At 35.1% G+C, this 18,765-nt stretch overlaps 1 non-coding gene across 1 annotated transcript; it reads right to left on the bottom strand.

Moving 5' to 3' along the window:
* Nucleotides 1–305: 305 nt before the first annotated feature.
* LOC120591160 (5S ribosomal RNA) lies at nt 306–424 on the bottom strand. The gene has a single exon (XR_005649856.1). It is a non-coding gene; the product is annotated as a 5S ribosomal RNA (ribosomal RNA).
* Nucleotides 425–18,765: the final 18,341 nt, after the last annotated feature.

The following is an 18,765-nucleotide window of genomic DNA, read 5'->3' as shown; positions in this document are numbered from 1 at the left end:
TTAATGAGTATATGCTTGCCAATGATGCAGACCATGTCTGATATGTAGCACGAATATTCACAATACCCATTCTAACAGGTTACAACAGTATGTGATTTGATTAATTCTGTTAAATAGGAAACTCTAAAATTTAAGACACACTGAGAATTGTAGAAAGTTTTATGATTTGTGTCTTTAAACTTTATTGGAACCAGTCATGTCATAGATAATAATAAAGTCATATATTATTTCTAAATTACTCTGGCATGGATATAGTAGTCTTACCATAAAAGTTCTTTGCCTTTCTCACTTTTTTTTTTTTTTAACACCTATAGCACCTGGTCTTCCTAGGTGGTCTCCCATCCAAGTACTAACCAGGCCCAACCCTGCTTAGCTTCCAAGATCAAAGGAGATCGGGCACATTCAGGGTGGCATGGCCATAGATTCCTTTCTCTTTTTTTTCCCCAAGTAGACTTTCTGGGGCTCTGCATAGAACAGAACCTCTCATTTTATTACAGATTTATTCATTATTCATTCATTCATTTCTTCCTTCATCTAACATATTTTTCAGAGTATGTCACTATATGCCATTCCTTTTCTTCCCTGCTGGGTAAACATGTTAAACAAAATAGACAGGGGAACGGCTCTCAGGGTACTTTCCATCTACTGGTTGGGGCATCGATTTACTCCTTTGGTATAAAAAAATCCGATGGTGGAACTTTTGCTCTTATAGGTCTTGAGATAAATGTTTCCTTTCTGTCACTAGGACTTTCGTAGGAGTTCAAGCCCGGAGTATGACCAGATGATTGAGGATTTTCTAATCACTCAGTTTTTCAGTACAAGTTTCAGGGTAGCTGTAGCTCCCCTGAGTTAATAGATAAACTCTGCAGCTGTCAAACAAGTGTTCAGAAGGTCCAAATAAGCTTCTGCAATTGTAGTCACAATCAGAGGAAATAGCGCTGTTGGGAGTCTCATCATATTTTACCAAAAAATATGGTCACTGAGGCACATCTAAAATCTTGATCCTCTCTTCAATGGTTGCAAGTCTGTCCCTGGTCACTGGTACTTCTTCAGTCAGTGAACCTAATTCTCTCTCCCTCTCTGACACTGAGCTAACAAATTGAAAAACCAGCTATTTAAGACATTTAAAGTAGCAGAAAAATATCTTTTAGAAAGATGGCAAAAAAGCAACGTCCAACTGTCCTAAGAGTAACTGAACATCTGCCCGGTACTTGGGCAGATACTAACTGCATGTATTCCACAAGAGGTGATAACTTCCTCATTGGTATTCTGCCAGTAATTTAACATGGAGAAACTACTGATTCCTCATGCTTTCTTTGCTTTCATTTATAGAGCACTTTTGTCTTTATACTTTTTTTAATGGTTTTGGCGAGATTGCTTTTGGACTAGATCTTCTGGGATGAAAAAACAGGCTGGGGAAGAGTTGTGAAATTGACTAGAGCTGGGGTCTTCTTTCTCCTCCTGTCACTATTCTTTTTCTACTATGTGACTTTATTCCTAGTCAAAAGAGAATTAAAAAGAAGAAAAAAACGTCATAAAATGTTATATTTATAACTTTGTCTTTTACTGTGTGAGCTTTAGACAGCTTGGTGAACTTCAGCGAATCTCCATTTCTCTATCTACAAAATAGAGATAATAAAATCTCTCAAAATTTTTCTAAGGATTAATGGCCTTATACTTAACATCTGGGCCAGAGGCTGACACTTGAGGAGGGTTAGCTGTTATTATGCGAGACTTTCCAAGTGCTTTCCTTTGAATGGTCTCTCTTTATTGTTCATATACATCCTTTTTGAATTGTGCTCTTAGCCTGGGGCAAAGCATTGTTAATATCACCAGATTTTGCAAACTGTTGTTTTAAGGAAGAAAATTTGATTTTGAGATTGAATTGAATATTTTTCTTAGGATCATTTTGTGTATTTCTTGTTAGAACAAGACAGTTCTAAAAAAAAGTCTAAGAAATTCCTTATTCTATTCACCACATACAAGTTAATGCCCTCTATCTGCCACGTACTTTCAGTCTATTAAACAGATTCATTTACCTTAGAATAGTCTTCAACTTCCTTCAATTGGTAGAATCTCATCTATGAGAAATCCATCTGAATTTGTAATGACCTTTTAAGTTTCTGAATGTGCTGATTCACCACTGCCAAATTATTTCTATTAGAGAGTAATCTGTACTGAGATTACTGAATTCATTTTTGATAGACCTCTCATGTAAAAAAAAATATATATTTTAAACATCTAAATAGAAAGAAACTCTTCTCACAACCCATTGCCCTGTGGAATAAATTATTAGCAGGAAAATGCTCTCTTGAGGAAATAATATTTTAAGACAGCAACTAAATGTGCATCCTAAAAATACAAAGACAGTTATAATGGCTCTATAAGGTCAAGCCCTAAGCAAACTGGTCACGTATGTATGGAGACTCGTATTTCCTTTTCTTCACACCAACTCAACCTCTCTTCATGCTTGTGCCTTGAGACCCCAGGCTGTCTGCAGGGCTGCTAAGAGGCTAACATCATCTCTCCCTTCCTCAGTCAATGTGTGTCCCAAGCCCCATGCACCTCCCTACTCTTCTCTCTCATGCTGTCACAACGTGTCATTCTTTAGGCTCTCTCTAACTCCATTTCTCCTGCTTTCCATGTAAGGACATGAAGCTGTCCATGGTTAGGTGCTTGTGGGTGCTTTGTATAGGTGATAACTTTCGTATTTTAATAACTTGGACCTTAGGGATAGAAAAGAAATGAACTCAAAATTTTATGATACTTACCATGTTTGAGTCCTTACTAGGCACTAAGCGTTTACTGTACCAGATCCTTTAGTTATAATTTTTTTTTTATCATGACCAACACAGGAAAAGCTCTTTTAACAGCTTGCACCTCATTTTATTCATGTTTCAGCTCAAGTATAACCTCAGAAATGCCTTCCTAGCTAACGTGGCACCCATCTCCATCCCTCTTTATCCCCTTATTCTGTTTCATTTTCCTTCATATCATTTATATATTGGTATTATAGCCAAGATCTATCTAATATTTGTTTATTTTCTGTTATGTCAACTAAAGTTGTAGCTTCCATGAGAGCATGGCCTTTTTTTTTGTTGTTGTTTGCCACTGAATCCCCATGTTTAGAACAATAGGTGCTACATATATATTTGTTGAATGAAATTGAACATTATTATATTTTCACAGTTGAGGAAACTGAGCTCAGAAAAGTTAAGTAATAAGCACAAAGTCGTAGAGATAGAAAGTGGTGAAAACGGGTCAGAATCCAGGCTTGTTTGGCTCCAAATCCTTCGCCTTTCATTAAATCATGTTGCAAATTTCTCTACTCCACATATAACGAGGTGGGATCCTAATTAATTAAATGGCAGATGACACAAGAGTTCTTCAAGAGATAATTTTTTGCTAAGTCACACACTTTAGAATCTATGATATGTTGCCATCTATTCTATTTCTACAGCTAATCCAGTTAATGTTTAAATATGTGGAATTTTGAGAATCTCAAATAAAGTGATATCTTGAATGAAATTAAGTTAAAAGGAACATTATTATAGAATGAGAGAAATAATATGAAGATTAGTCCAACATGTCACTTTGATATTGGAAAATCATTTTAAAAATATAGAGAAATAATTTTTTATTATTACCTTTACACGATATCTGGGGTTGCTTAGAAGAAAAATAACTTAAAATCATGTTATTATATGACAATATAAAAGAGCATTTTATTATGAACCAGTAGAATGTTCGTGGGTAGACTCCATTTGCTCATTTATTTCAGGGACTCACAGTCATGGAACAAAGGAGGAAGAGGGGTTTTGGCCCCTTGTCCACAATAACATATTGTCTGCATTGCCAGTTGTCCACAGTGACCTTGAGAAATGAACTCTGCTGCTCTTAAGCCCCTTGTTAGCTTGTTTCCTTCTGTATCTTTTCTTTTTGTTTCTTTTTTCCTTTCTGGCCTGGTGTTACTAACACCAGGTCTTTGTTTTTGTCTGTAGGTCTGCATTGTTAAAATAAGCAGATTCTAGTGAGAGACAAGACTGTATCTTATTATGTTATTTCCTTTCTGAAAAATAGGATTTTTTCCGCCCCCCAGGCGAATGCGTATAAACATTCATTTGATTATTCAGTTAAAAAGAAAAGGGATGTGTTCCTGTGTCTGAGTATATCTGTAGTGATTCATAGTTTGTGGTTTTCTTAATTGTAGACTTAGCTATTGTCATTTTCAGTGCCCTGGGTCAGTAACTTCAGTCACCTAGGACGATAAGACATTTTGTTTAATGAGACACACTACCCTCAAGATGTAGGTATAAATAACCTCTTATTGTCTCATCCATGAGATCTCTACCACCTCCCCTCTCCTAGGATTTGTGAAGATTTTAAAATCACTTCCTTGTCCCAGTTTAGCTCTGAACTACATATTAAACTCTAAGAGGATTTATAATCCTTTTCGGTCATTTGGAATAACCAATTGAGTTCTGCGATAAGCAAATTAGCAAACCTTCATCTAATGACTCTCCTTTTCTTTCTGACACTGCTGAAGGCAGATGTCTTCAGGCGATCTGCTCAGCAGACACACATTTTACTCCAACCAATTAGTGGCCGAAAATGTCCAGAAGAATATCCCATTTAATTAGACATAGACAAACAAAGAACCTGCATGTGTCTCAGATTATCTTTGAATGCCCGTTCCCTTAAATTGTTCAAGAATTAGTTTTCAGCATTGTTCTGGAATTGATATATGCTGATCGCAATGGATAGAAATACTAATGAATATTTTTTCACAGGAATGACAATGTTCTCTCTGTACATTGAGGCCCAATTTTATGTCTGTATATATGTGCGTATGTCATATTCTATATGCTTTTCTTCTTTTATTCTCTTCTTTTTTGCTCGGCACAGCGACATCTCATCATCTTATTGTGAGATAGCCCTAAATCTTTTTTCCAGTCTTATTATTTTTTCTAATTGGCATTAACAAATAAACAGTATCCAAAATCCACGTGAACTTAAATACCACAAGGTTAGTATGCTATTTCATCCATTTATTTTATTATGTGCTAGGCCTGGGGACACAGTATGGTCTAAACCAAGTTCTGGATGTACTCTGACAAAACTTACAGACCAGTCAGGTGACAGGCTACAGCAAGCACTTAAACCTAGTGTGATGTGTTTGGCAGTGCATGGGAGCTATGGAAACATGTGTCAGGACCTTCTGTTCAGGGAGCAGGAAAGAATTCCCAGAGGAAGTTTGGTGTAAGCTGAGATGGGATGGGTGAGAACAAATCAGCTTAAAAAGAAAGAGTTTTACAAAGCACATTTTTACTCTTTTTGTGCTGATAAGCTTTTAGTTCTGACAAATGTATTTTATGTAGATGTCTAGGGCCCAGAAGAACTGTTTCAACAAAAAAGTAATTCATTGAGTTGAGAAAGTAAAAATATATATAATTAAAACACATGGGGCAGCATAGTGACATGAAAATGAAATGATGTTGGAATAATGGGAGCTTGGGTACAAATCCCATCTCTGTTGTTTATTAATTGCATGTCCCTGGATACATTACTTAACTATGGCAACCTTCGGCTTTCTCTTCTCTATCTAGAATTTGTTTAGGTTAAATATGAGGTGTAAAGTTTCTGCATATGGTAGCTCCTGTCTAAGTGGTATCATTTTGTTAAGATTCAGGACTCTTGGACAAGATCTGAGAACAATCCATCTCATTGAACTTCTGCAACAGGGTGAGCAAATTAGCCTACTGTAAGACATCTGAATTGAGTGATGAATTTTGCTCCCTTATTCATAATATGGCATGGGGACCTTTTTTAGGATCAAAATACCCCATTCCAGGAAAGATGGTGATGATCATTGTAATTTTCTTTCACTTAGCAGTGAATATAAATGAAGTCAGTTTTTCAAACAAGTAAATTTCCTGTGTTCTTTGTAGGCTCAAGAACCTATGCCAGTATTTTGGAGTTACTATGTGTTTTTCCTGGAGTACACCTTTGGAGTTCTGTGTTTTATTCCTTTAAATTAAGAAAAAAAAAATGACGAGACTAAGAGTATTTAACGACTCTCAATTCATATTCTGTGGAAAGCATTTCCACAGCACATCACATTTAAGCGGCATATGTGGACATCTGTATCGGCTACCCTTGCCGAATATAGAAATAATTCATTTAATAGTAACTTTATTTTCAAAGTATTGTTCTGAAGTTGATTTTGCTTTTTCAGTTTGTTTGCTCGTGTTAAATGAAAGAATCACTATATATGTTCTTAAGCAATCCCAGTGAAATGCCAGTATGTTTTTCCAAACCCATGCCTACTAAGCTTAATTCCTAAAATGGTTATTGTTTCTTTAATCTTTACAAATTCTGGACTAAATATAATGTGATCATTAACTAGAGCCAGAATCCGAGCAGCTTTAGTTGGCACAGGCACTATTTAATTTGAAACTTTAGATCTAATTCATTATGTTAGAAGAAAATGTATTTAATTACAAGTTATAAGAATGATTATCTGCTATGTTCAGAAGATTTACCTGTAGTCATAGAGACAGGTAGTGATATTAAATAGAATAGATCATTCTGGATGTTGGTAGTTTCTAACTTTAATTTCAACTCATATTTTTACAGTGCTTTAACCGGATAAGAGTAAGAGTGTACTGTTCTTCAAGGCCAGCCACAGGGAAAATAGTCAAGTAGGCAGAGTTTTTCTTTCATAAGTCACAGCTTCCAGAACTCTTCTACTGTTATTAGGAAAACTCGTAGATGAATATCTTGAACTTTCTATTAATTAGACCCTGCTCTATCCAAGGTCAGTAGCCTTTGTTGTGTGCTCACCATTAATGGCTACAGGTACATCCTCCCAGGGGAATTGATTTTGTAATTATTCTAGAATAAGAGAATCTTAAACCTCTGCAATGAGAGACATTCAGATTGTGTAAACAGACCCAGATGGACGACAGAGGAACCCTGCCTGATAGTCTTCATTCACCCATGCATACATGTGGTGTGGCCTTAACTGTGGGCATGATTAGTGCAACAGAGAGCACTAGCTGGGAGCCAGCAGCTCAAGGCCCCATCCTGATGTGGCATTAACTAAAGCGTGATGATCTTAAAGCAAATCACCCCCTAGCTGAGCCTTGTATTTCTTGCCAGAAAAATGAAGAGGCTTCAACGTGAACATTCTGTGATTCTGTAATCTCTTTCATCTCTTTTTGCATACTCACTTCCATTAGATTGCAAGTAAAAATGGTAAGGTTTTATTTTTTCAAATACATTTGAAACTAATCAGGGAAAAATGACTAGTCCTCTAATTCTGTAATATATTCAGTGTAATTAGTGCCAGTTTTTTGGTGGAAGCTACAGTGAGTGTAGCATAGACTTTGAAAAATCTAGACGAATTTCATACAGAATAATTTATAGGCACTAGTAACAATGAAAGCCATTTTTACATGCCAGAAGTTTCTCCACTGCTGTGGCAATGCCATGGGGACATACCAATAAATATGCAGCCTGGTCAAAACAGTAAGTGTAGGTACAAACACAGACACAAAAGGAGAAAGCTTGTTCTCTCTTCCAGCTAGCTTGCCATACCCCAGCCTCTCTCATGTAAAACTCCTATAGCTACCACTGTCTAAACAGTTTTGGTTATGGTCAGCCACTTGTACTGCACACGAACCAGTCCCTGCCATAAGTACTTCCACCATAGGACTGTAGCATTTTTGGATAAATTTTTCTTGTTTCCTTTACATCACATGTCATCTTTATTTATGTGAAGACCTTTGAGAGTTAAATTTGTTATTATGCTATGGTCTCTCAAAACATCATGGGGACACTTAGTGTCCTGATGTATTTATTGGTTTTTGAAAATGAAAAACCCATTTCAAAATTAGAGGGTAGTTAAGATTTGTTAATGTCAAATTTTAAAGAAATTATTACAAATTTCTAATGTAAACAAAAGAGAATAATATAACGAACCCTCACATATAAGTCTCTAGCTTCCACAATTTTCATTTTGAAAATCTTGACCATTTTTCTGTAGCATTTTTCTGCAAACTCTACTGTTATAGTTAGCATAAATGATATTAGGTTGTGCTCTGGCTATTAAATCTTTTAAACTAGAAATTCTTCTAACAGAAAAACTTAGTCGAATGTACAGAAAACTGCAAATAAGCTGTCTTATCTGATTCCAGATAGAGATGATGTAATGATGCTATGCAGTCAGAGATAGTCTCTAAGTGTTTAGTATATGATATTGTCTAATTTATGAATCATCTGCTGAATATAAGCTTGTGAGAACAGCTTTTTAGAAAATTGAGTTCACTTAATATTTAGACTGTTTTCAATTTAGAAATTAGAATAACTTAGAAATTTAGAAATTGACTGGGTCTCTGTTACTCTTCTACAGCTAGCTATGATACTTAATCCAACATTTTGCAGTGAAATATCTGACTTATTAAAAACCGATTTCAGTGAAATTATTATATCCTTTTGAAATTATTAACATTTTCATTGTTTAGCTATCATGATTTTTGTACTCAGGAGTGTTAATAACAAAAATATGACATTTATCATACTATTCTATCGGTTCATTGATTACCAAAATGGTAGAGACTTGTTCAAGGTTCAAATAATGTATATTGTTGAATTAGAACTGAACTCCTGACTCTTAGGCCAGGATTTTTACCATTATCTCATCATGCTTTCTAAAATGCAAGAGAAACTTAGAGGTTAAATACCTAGTTAAAGTCACATAGCTGGGAACTAAATATTAGGATAAATATGATAAGAATGATAATGGTGAAATCACAATTATTTTAGCAATGTGCCAACTGTTTTTTCACTAGCATTGTTCATTCTTTATTTAATAAAGGTTTCAAATTCCTACTAAGTGCCGGGTACTGTTCCTGGTGATGGAATATAGCAATAAGCAAAGTCCTAAATCCCTGCCCTCATGCATCTTGCCTTGTAGTAGCGTTCAATACAGATCGTCCTGTGATTTGAATTTATACGACTTTATGGATAGCTACTTTTCTTATCCTCCTTTTATTTTGGGGGGGAAATTGAGTCACAGAGAGTTGAAATACCTTAAACCTAAGGTCGTACAGGTAGGCTATGACATCTAGAATTTGGACATAGGTGGTCTGGTCAGAGACCATATCATTCAGAAACCAAGCACCATTCTATGCTGTTTCCATATTGCAATCAAAAGCCTTTATTTGTAACCATTCTGCTATGCTCACCACTGGCTTTTCATTTTTTTACTGAAGTTCTCAACTGGTTTTTCATTAAAAGTAAAACCATGGATGGCAAAATAAGTTATATATCCTTTTGATGCAGCCTGTTTCCAGGAAATATCTGTTAGAGGCAAGGGGACAGTTCTATCTTTATAAAATTTAGTCATTTAGTCATTGATATGAGTGTTAAGAATATTAACACTATTAAATATGAGTGTTAAGAATATTAAGTTTGGTCTTGAAGGCCCTAAATTAGAAAGGCTTCTGTGGAAGAATCTATCTCAAGAAATAGCCATGAAGAGTTTGGAATTGGATTAAAATCAGTAAGACAACATAGTCATTTGTGTTGTGACTGAAATCAAGGATGATGATAAATTTTTTAATGGCATTCATAAGCCATTCTTGCTTGGGAATCATGAAATATTACTCATACACCCCTTCTATTAGCCTGAGTCCTGAAAACAGCAAAGTTTTACTCTTAATGTAGACTTCCAGGAACATCTTAAAATCCTGGGTAAAAATATGTGCCCAAGAAGAAAGTTATTAAGAAAACACTAGGAAAAAATAAAAAATACTGGCATAAGAACTATGGGAGGTTAACCATAATATTTGTTACTAGCAATTAAACTGAAAATGCATTTTATTTAAAATTATTTATATTTTAGAATAATAGGCGTTTAGTTAGGCACATTTCAGAATTTCCTGTCAAGGTTTCAGTGACTTCCATTCGAGGATTCCTTTCTTCATGGATGCAACCATATGTGATTACAGATGCAGTAAAAGAAAAAAGAAAAGCAAGCACTTTTCCCTTTTACCTGACTGAACATTACTTGACTGTTCACCAAATGGATTGTGTAAGTTCTAAGAGATTTATTGACTTGCATTCAAGCTCCAAGCCCCTTTATTCTACACATTGATTGGTATCCCCTAATTCCCACTCTTTGGGTAGAAAGGACAATTGCTGTAATTAATCCTCCCCTGACCTCAGTTTTTAGATCAATGGTACCTAGCCTTGGTTTCAAGGCTTGATAAGGTACCATATCATCAAAAGAAGTATGACTGAATTCTTAAACAAATGGTCAATAGAGTTTTTTAAATTTATTTTGATGTGTAAAAGCTATTATTTTTGGAAAAATTTGAAAGGTATCGAAGTGTGATTGCTGCTGGCAGAAAGTTTGGAAATTATAGGTTATACCTGTTGATTCCTTTGGCAATAGCATATACGTGTTGCAAGCCCTGATAATCCCCCAATTTTTGCAATTTCCATGAAGCTTAATCTATAAATTGTTCTCTTTATGACTTGTACTCTATAGGTCTGTTTGAAAAAATCTCTCTGATCCTGAGGTCACAAATATATTCTTGTACGTTTTCTTCTGGTAGGTTTTATAATTTTTTCCCCTTTTACACTTATGTCTTTGGTCTATTTGGACTTAACTTTTGAATGTGTTATGTGGTATCAGTCTAATTTTATGTTCTGTATGTATAGAACTAATTTCTCAAACATTAGTCACTAAATAATTTATTATTTCCAAATTGACATAAGTACTTATATAAATGTTTTAATTTCTCCATTCACTACTATATCTTCTTGTTCTATTTATTTATTATTTCAGAACTGTGCTGTTGTAAATTCTATGGATTTGTTATATGGCAGTATAGGATATGGAACATCTCTGTTTTGCTCTTCTAGGAAAATTTTTACTATCTCTATATTAAACTTTGTTCTTCCATAGGGAAAAACATGATTTCTGGATCTGTTACTTCCTATGGTCAGATACTTGGTGGAAGAGAGATGTCACATCTCAGCTTTAAAACTTTTAACTTCCTTTTCCACTCTTTGCCTTGTTTTCTGCTCTTTCTTGATCTTCTAGCTACACTCTATATTTTATTTTTTCTTTCTATGCCTTTATCCTCCAGGTTTGAAACTTAAAATAATTATAATTACAGGGATTGTCAGTAGATCGTAAAGCACTTGGGCTCATGGTCCATTTAATTTGAAGAAGAGAACAGAAAGCTTGAGCAAATGGATATGAATTGTAGCCCTTGATTTTGGAGATTATATTCTTACCTACAATCACTAAGGTAGACTCCCTTAGTTAAATTTTTTTTAGTATTTGTGATAGGTTGTTTTCATCTAGCTGTTAATTTTACTTGGCCCTACCTGACCAACAAACACATTTTCTGAAAGCTTGTCTAAGGCTTAAACTCTGTGCTTTTGAAAAGTGGCATAGAGTTATCGGATCCACATGGGGACTGAGCCCATAACTTTGGCCTCACTAAACCCTACCAAAGAATAATTGTTTATAGATAAAGCCAAGAGAAATAAGAAAAAAAAAAACCAAAAAACAAAAAAAACAAGAACAAACACTGTTAGGAATGATAATGTTTGATTACAAAGTAAATTGACTTTCTGATAATTACTGAACTTACAGACTACTTTGCTAAAAGTGATATTTGAACTCAAACTTATCAAATTTATTGAAGATAAAATGGCTATTATCTTCTAGTCAGTGATTATGTTCTGCTGAGGAAATATCGTATTTTCTTAAAATATTTTACTTTCATTATGTTGTATACTTGTTTCCGCACCTTTTCTGATTCTCCAAGACGTTCGCTGCATTAAAGTCTGGGACAGAAATGTGGAGTGAGTAATCTAACCCATGTTGACAAATTGAAGTTTGTTTGCAACATGGAGTATTATTTTTCATATTGCTTTCCAAACGCTTTTGGTATCACTTTCCTTTATTACAGATTCATGGGGAAAGCTTTACAATTGAATAGTTATTTGACTCTGGACGTCTCTATATAATGATTTTTTTAAAAGATGCATTTCTTTCAAGGATAGAATATCATTTGAGTATGAAGCAGTTAAGACTCCTTTGAGCCTAGTCCCAGTGAACTGAGGACACGATTTGTATTTCAGAGAAGGCCAGTTATTTTTGGTGTGCGACATCACCACAGACAGTGTTCCCAATTCCAGCCAAACATCTGGCAAATGCATGCTGTTGTTAATTAGTGACTAGACCAGAAAATGTGGATGGATGCAAATTTATGCCAAAGTGAGGGGACAGTAGTACAATTTTTGAATTCAGTAGAATTGCTGTGAATTTTAGTACAATCAAATATGTCTGCTTATCCATGTATTCGGAACCACTGAGCTTTGGTTCACCGTTAAGTTACCCATCTCTCACTGTTCAGCTAAGACATTTTTAGAAAGTGAACATGCTTTTTAGGAAGTATTACCACTTCTCATTGAAGGTAAATGGCATGAAATTATATCTTTACATGTGCCACTTGCTTTTTTTAGAAATAACAGAATACACAGAACATATTTGCACTGCAGCAAGAAGTAAAGCTTACAGTGTTTGAAAATGACTCAAAGAAACCAATTTTAACTGAGTAGTATGTTTATTTTTAAAACCGATTTTTGATTTTCCCCCACAGCAAAGCTACCATTGTGATAGCTAAGTATAGTGGTTTGTTGAAAGGCGAGCTCTCTTTTCATTTACATCCTGCTATTCTCACTATTTTGTTTTTCATGGATGCCATCAAGCCATCAACCTCGTGGTTTCCCAAAATCTGCTCTGGGAGAATTTTCTTGTCCCCATTTGGTCTAATCATGCTGTGGTTCCTGCTTTTCCACTAGCTGCTCTCCTTAAGGCTCAGGGATGGGATACAGAAGGGAGGAAGAAAGATTCAGAACTAAAAATGCATAATAAACAGAAAATGGTAGAAGCCTTTGGGTTTTGTGCTGCTACATCAAAAAGTTATGTCATTTATAATAACAATTGCTAACATTGATTAAGATCTTACTCTGCGCCAGACACTGACTCAAGCGGTTCCCATGGATTATCTCATTTAATTTGCACAGCAACCTAATGAAATTATTATCTTTGTTTTATAGTCGTGAAAACTGATGCCTAGCCAAATGAAGCAAAATGCTCGTAAAGGTGGGAAGGAGCTGAGATTTGAATTCAAGCCAATCCTTCAAAACACTTCCCTATTCTACCATCTTAGAGTACAGAGACATTAACCTCTGAATTTCCTGGGTCACAGACCTCACACAAAAAAAGAGTAGAGTTAAAAGTAATTGATAACCTGGCCACAGTCAGTATATAGCTGTTCCCATGAGCTGAATGGATAGTCACCTACTTGGCATGATTCCAAGTGAGGCAGAGAGACCCACCTGCTGGTTATTGCCTGAAATTTCACAATTAGAGATTTCCTCCAGGTATGAGAACACTTTGAAGCTTAATCAGCCACTAGCTAGCAGACTTTGTTTCTCCTGAATTGTGTTTTTTCTAAGTGCTATGACTTATGTCATTTGGATTTAAATGTAAGATTAGGTTTCTATTAAAAATTTAACATTTTTCAGGGTATTCTATCCTTTTAATGAATATAATAGTTATAGCCCCTGGAAAAATTAGGAGAAGCTGTATTATGCTATGAAAAAAATATCTTAAATGTCAGTGGCTTGCAACAACAAAGGCTTTGTTCTAGTTCATACATGTCTAGTGCATGTCCATGGTAGGTTATTAGAGACCTAAGCCAGTGGGAAAGATTTTGGAGGGTCTCACACAAATAGTGAATTGCCTTTGCCGGTAAGAAATACATGTACTTACCCTTATAGCTTATTGGAGAAAGTAGTTATATAACTGATATCCACAAGGGTATTAGTTTGCTAGGGCTGCCATAACCAATGACTACAAACTGTGTGACTTAAAACAACAAATTTATTCTCTCACAGATCTGGGCTTGAAGTCTGAATCCAGGGGTTGGGAGGATTGGTTTCTTCTGAAGGTCTGAGTGAGACTATGTTCTGTGCCTCTCTCTACCTTCTGGAGGTCACCAACAATCCTGGGCATTTCTTGGCTTGCAGAAACATAACTCCGTTCTCTGCTTCTATCTTCCCATGTGTTTCTTCCCTATGTGGGTCCACATTGGATTAGTACCTACTTTAAACTAGTATGACCTTGTTTTAATTACATCTGCAGAGACTCTTTTTCCAAATAAAGTCACATTCACAGATATTACATATTAGGATTTGAACATATATTTTGGGGGGACAAATTTAACCCACAACAGGGACAGTGAAGTACAATTAGACCATAAGGTTGGAAAGAGACATGAAAATAGTATATGGCAAGGGGCACCAATGACGACTACATTCACTTTTGAAATTTAAAACTGAGACTCTTCTTTTCAGAAGTTACTAGGAGTTTAAGAAAAGTTAGCAGCACAAAGAACTAAGGCAGACTTATCTATGGTTGAAAACCAAATAGTCTGACCTGCTAAGAATGGTTGAATAACAAAGAGATACTATTTGGGAAAGGAGCCACAAGGATATTTATGGTCTCAGTGGTTTCAGGCATCTGCATATCTACTTATTTTCTGTCACCTCATGGAGGGAAGTGATTCACTGCTTTTGTGAGCTTAGGGATGGAAATACAAACCAAGTCCTTTTACCTCCCTGGAACATTTTATATAGGATATGAGTAGTCTTTTAGTGATGATTGTGACAAAAGATAACAGAAATGAGTAAGATAAACCATTTTGGTGCCAGGGCTGTATCAAGGTTGAGGATTTACCATAAAGATCATAATTTGTTTACAAATATTGATTTTGTGTGAATTGAAGAAAAAATTCAGGATTAATTGAAAAGTTGACAGGCTGTATCTTTGGTTAATTATTACTCAGGTATCTTTTAAAACAAAATGTTTTGTGTTTAAATTCTATAGTTTAAGGATGAATTACATTTGGATAAATAAGCTATGGGAAATGCATGATAAACATTGGTGGGGTTAAGAAGCAGGTCCAATTAGAAGCTTGTTTAAAGTATTCATGAGCCAAATCCATGGGTCTAGTCTAGTGTAAAGCATGATGCCAAATCCATAAATTAAAATGGTAGCAATATCTCAAGAATACTCTGTACTTAAGTGGGTGGTTGGGATGCAGGGAAATATGCTTAGTATCTGCCAAGTGGCAAAATAGAGTCATTGAAATGGAGGCATCTGTAAATTTCCTTTATCTAAGGCCATCTCTTATGATTGGATGAATCTGATGGCTGGACCCTTCTTTATGACCTTTTTTGACTTGATTTTGTATCTCCTCATTGCCTATTTCCCATAGTTTTAAAATATAGAGGTTGATGGGGATAAGATTAATGCACCAGGATCTATTTCAGAAATGGAGAGGGTGGAGCATGTGGAAATAACAGAAGGGCTACAGTTATGGCATATGGTGGGTGGACCAGATCATAAAGAAGTTAGCAGTTAATTGAAATGAAAGGCTATGAGACGGGGTGGAAAGACTGGGAGACAGAAAAGCTGGATTCTAGGCCAGGCTTTGTCACTAATCATTTATAGGTTAGGCAAATCATTCATCTGTTTTAAAACTGAAACATATTTTCTAAGCTCCTTTCTAGCTGGAAACTATTGATTAAAGACATTTGTAATTTTCTGTTATCAATATATGTGGTTGGTAATTCATGAAGGACAGGCAGTCCTCAACATTGGGAGAAGACTTTATTTCATAACACTGCCAAATGTTTATAAAGGAGAGGTATCTTGGGTTTGATATGAGAACTACATACAGAGAATGTAAAAAATATAATACTGGGTGTAATAATAAGTACTTATTGATAGACACTGTTCCAAGTGTTTTCTATGCATTTATTACTCTGCATTTATTCTTCATACAGTCCTAGAGAAGGAAACAGAACCACAGAAGATTGAAGTAACTTGCCCAAAGTAACACAACTGGCAGTAATGAGGCATGATGGTTAAGCCTTTGCTCCTCATCAACCCCTTCATCACAATGCTTCCCGTGGATAAATACATAGATAGCAGGTGGGGAAAAAGCCAACCCCTTTGTAATGGCCTTGGACCTCACTTACATTTATGCATTAACTCATTTACTTAAATTTATGCGTTCACCATTGATTTACTGTGCACCTACTGAGTGCCAGTCACTGTTCCAGACAACAAGAATGTAATTGTGATCAAGAGAAGCCTAATTCCTGCCTTCACAGTATTTTTAGTGTAGGAGAGGAATACAGGGAGTTAGAGTGCACTTATAATACAGTGTGGGAAATGCCGATCTAGAACAAATATAGTTAAGAACACATGTATGTGCGTATGCCCGCATGTCTGTGTGTGTGTGTGTCGTGAGGTCATCCTAGAAGAAGAAACATTCAAGCTGTAACTTGAAAGATAAATTCCAGGAGAATTTATGAAGGGAGAAGAAAGTAGGTAATGCAGTGTGAGGAATCTAGAGCTAGCTCTTAAACTTTGGCCTGGTGCTGACCTGGCTGCTTAAATATCACTTGAGATTCTGATTTGGTAGGCATGGGATGGGGCCTGGGCGTTTTTTTGCTTGTGTGTTTGTTTGTTTGTTTTTGGTGACATTGGTTAATGAAATCCAGTAAGTTTCAGGTGTACAATTTAAGAGTAAGACATTATATATATATATATATATATATATATATATATATATATATATATAGTGTGTGTGTGTGTGTACACACCCACACACACACACACTGATTGTGTTCCCTCCCATAGTTAGATGTCTTTCTGTCACCTTATATTTGATTCCTTTTACCCTGCCTACCTCATTCCTTCCCACCCCCCTGCCCCCTTGTAACCACTAGTCTATTGTTTATGTCCACGAATCTGTTTCTTTATCCTGTTTGTTTGTTGCTTTTAGGTTTATATCCCACATAGAGGTGATATCATGCGGTTTTCAACTTTTTCTGTTTTATTTCGCTTATCATGATTATCTATCTCGAGGTCCATCCATGTTGTCACAAATGGCAGTATTTGATCTCTTCTTATGGCTGAGTAATATTCCATTGCATATATGTACTACAGCTTCTTTATCTAATCATCTATAGTAGGGCCTGGGCATTTATATTGAACAAAGTAGTTTAAATGCCAAGCTGGTATGTGAACTCTAAATTTTAGGTTGTTTTTACTCCAGGAGTCCCACATGTAGGCAGGATGTTTCTGAGGTCCCACCTAGAAGTTCTGAAACATTTTGGAAGAGAGCAGAAAAAGAACTTGATGAAATATAAAAGATAACAACTTCTAAGGGAGCTTCCTGCTCTGAGTAGATTTTGGTAGTGTCTGAGAACAGTCTGGGGGTGGCTTGGGACAGCCAGTGGGACACGAGTTGCAGGAGATACAGAAGTGACACAACAGGACTATTTCTTTATTGTTTGAAAAACTCTATTTTGTGAAGTATTTAATTTTCAAAGACTTGTGGCAGAGTTACATCATGAGATGAATAATGTTCATTTAGGTACTCTCACATGTGAATGAACCATGTGGCAAGTATCTGTTAGTATTGTGACATTTGTTGATATTTTGCATTAACTTCACAGGCCAAATGCTGTGATAACGCATCTCATTTTATCAAAAAATTCTAATAGAATATAAACATGATCATCATTTTTGATGGTCTCAGTGACATCTCTATGCTATTCTTTCTAGGAAAAAAAGTTCATTGTTTAATAAAAAAAAATCTGAAATTATACTATATTTGAGTTACTTTCAGAGTACTCGTAAGAGATATTGTCAATTTTCTTTTAAAAATGTGCTATTAATTTTTTTTTGTATTTTGGAGCTTTCCTATTATATAAAAAGATAAAAGAATAATATAATGAGCATCTATATGTATATTACTCACCTAAAAAATCTTCCAAATTTCATTTCTTTTTTTAATCGCTCACCTCCTTTTCATAATATTTTTTATTGAACTTGGTTTTCAGTTTAAATTGGTGTTCAATTTAAATAATGTTTAAAAATGTCCAAATTACTGTATATATTTAAAGTTATACACTTACATAGAAAATAATGTTTATGGTATTTAATGTTTTTTTCTCTGTTAGTATATAAATCCTAAATTTCATAGTAACTTGGACATTTTACAATATTATTTAAATCGTAGCTTCCTGAACATATCTTTTCACAGCTTTCTTTTTGTCCAACGTTATATTTTGAAGATCGATCTATGTTAAAATGTATCACTAATTTATTAATTTTTATTGCTTTCTGGTATTTCACTAAAAAGACCATGATCTATTTATTCATTTTTCTATCGACAGACATTTAATTAGAAACAACATAAATGCAAGTTTATTTTACTAATCATACATATAATTTAAATTATTCAATCTTTACCATTTATAGCTACCTTCTCATTTTCAGTGATCATCTAAGGTTTACAGTGATTATTTCAGAAAGCAAATTAAAAACAGACAACATTGCAATAACAATTTTTTTGTGGAATCTAATTACAGCTTGAGCACTGTGTGTCTAAGCTTACAGTATAAACTAGTGATGACTTTCTAAATGGAGAGCAGTCATTTAGCCATAATAAAGCTAAAGCTGTGGTTGTATTCCATAAACCCAATATTTTCTAGCTGCAGTGAGTTTATTAAAGGGGCCAAGTAAATTGGTAGCTATCTACAGGCAAGTATTTTTATATCAACTTCTTCAGGACAGCTCAGCAGGCCCACCTT

The sequence above is a fragment of the Pteropus medius genome, unplaced genomic scaffold (genome assembly GCF_902729225.1).
Source record: "Pteropus medius unplaced genomic scaffold, Ma_sr-lr_union100, whole genome shotgun sequence".
Lineage (NCBI taxonomy): Eukaryota > Metazoa > Chordata > Mammalia > Chiroptera > Pteropodidae > Pteropus > Pteropus medius.
Note: the sequence above shows the minus strand (reverse complement) of the source record. Positions and strands in the feature narration are given on the sequence as shown.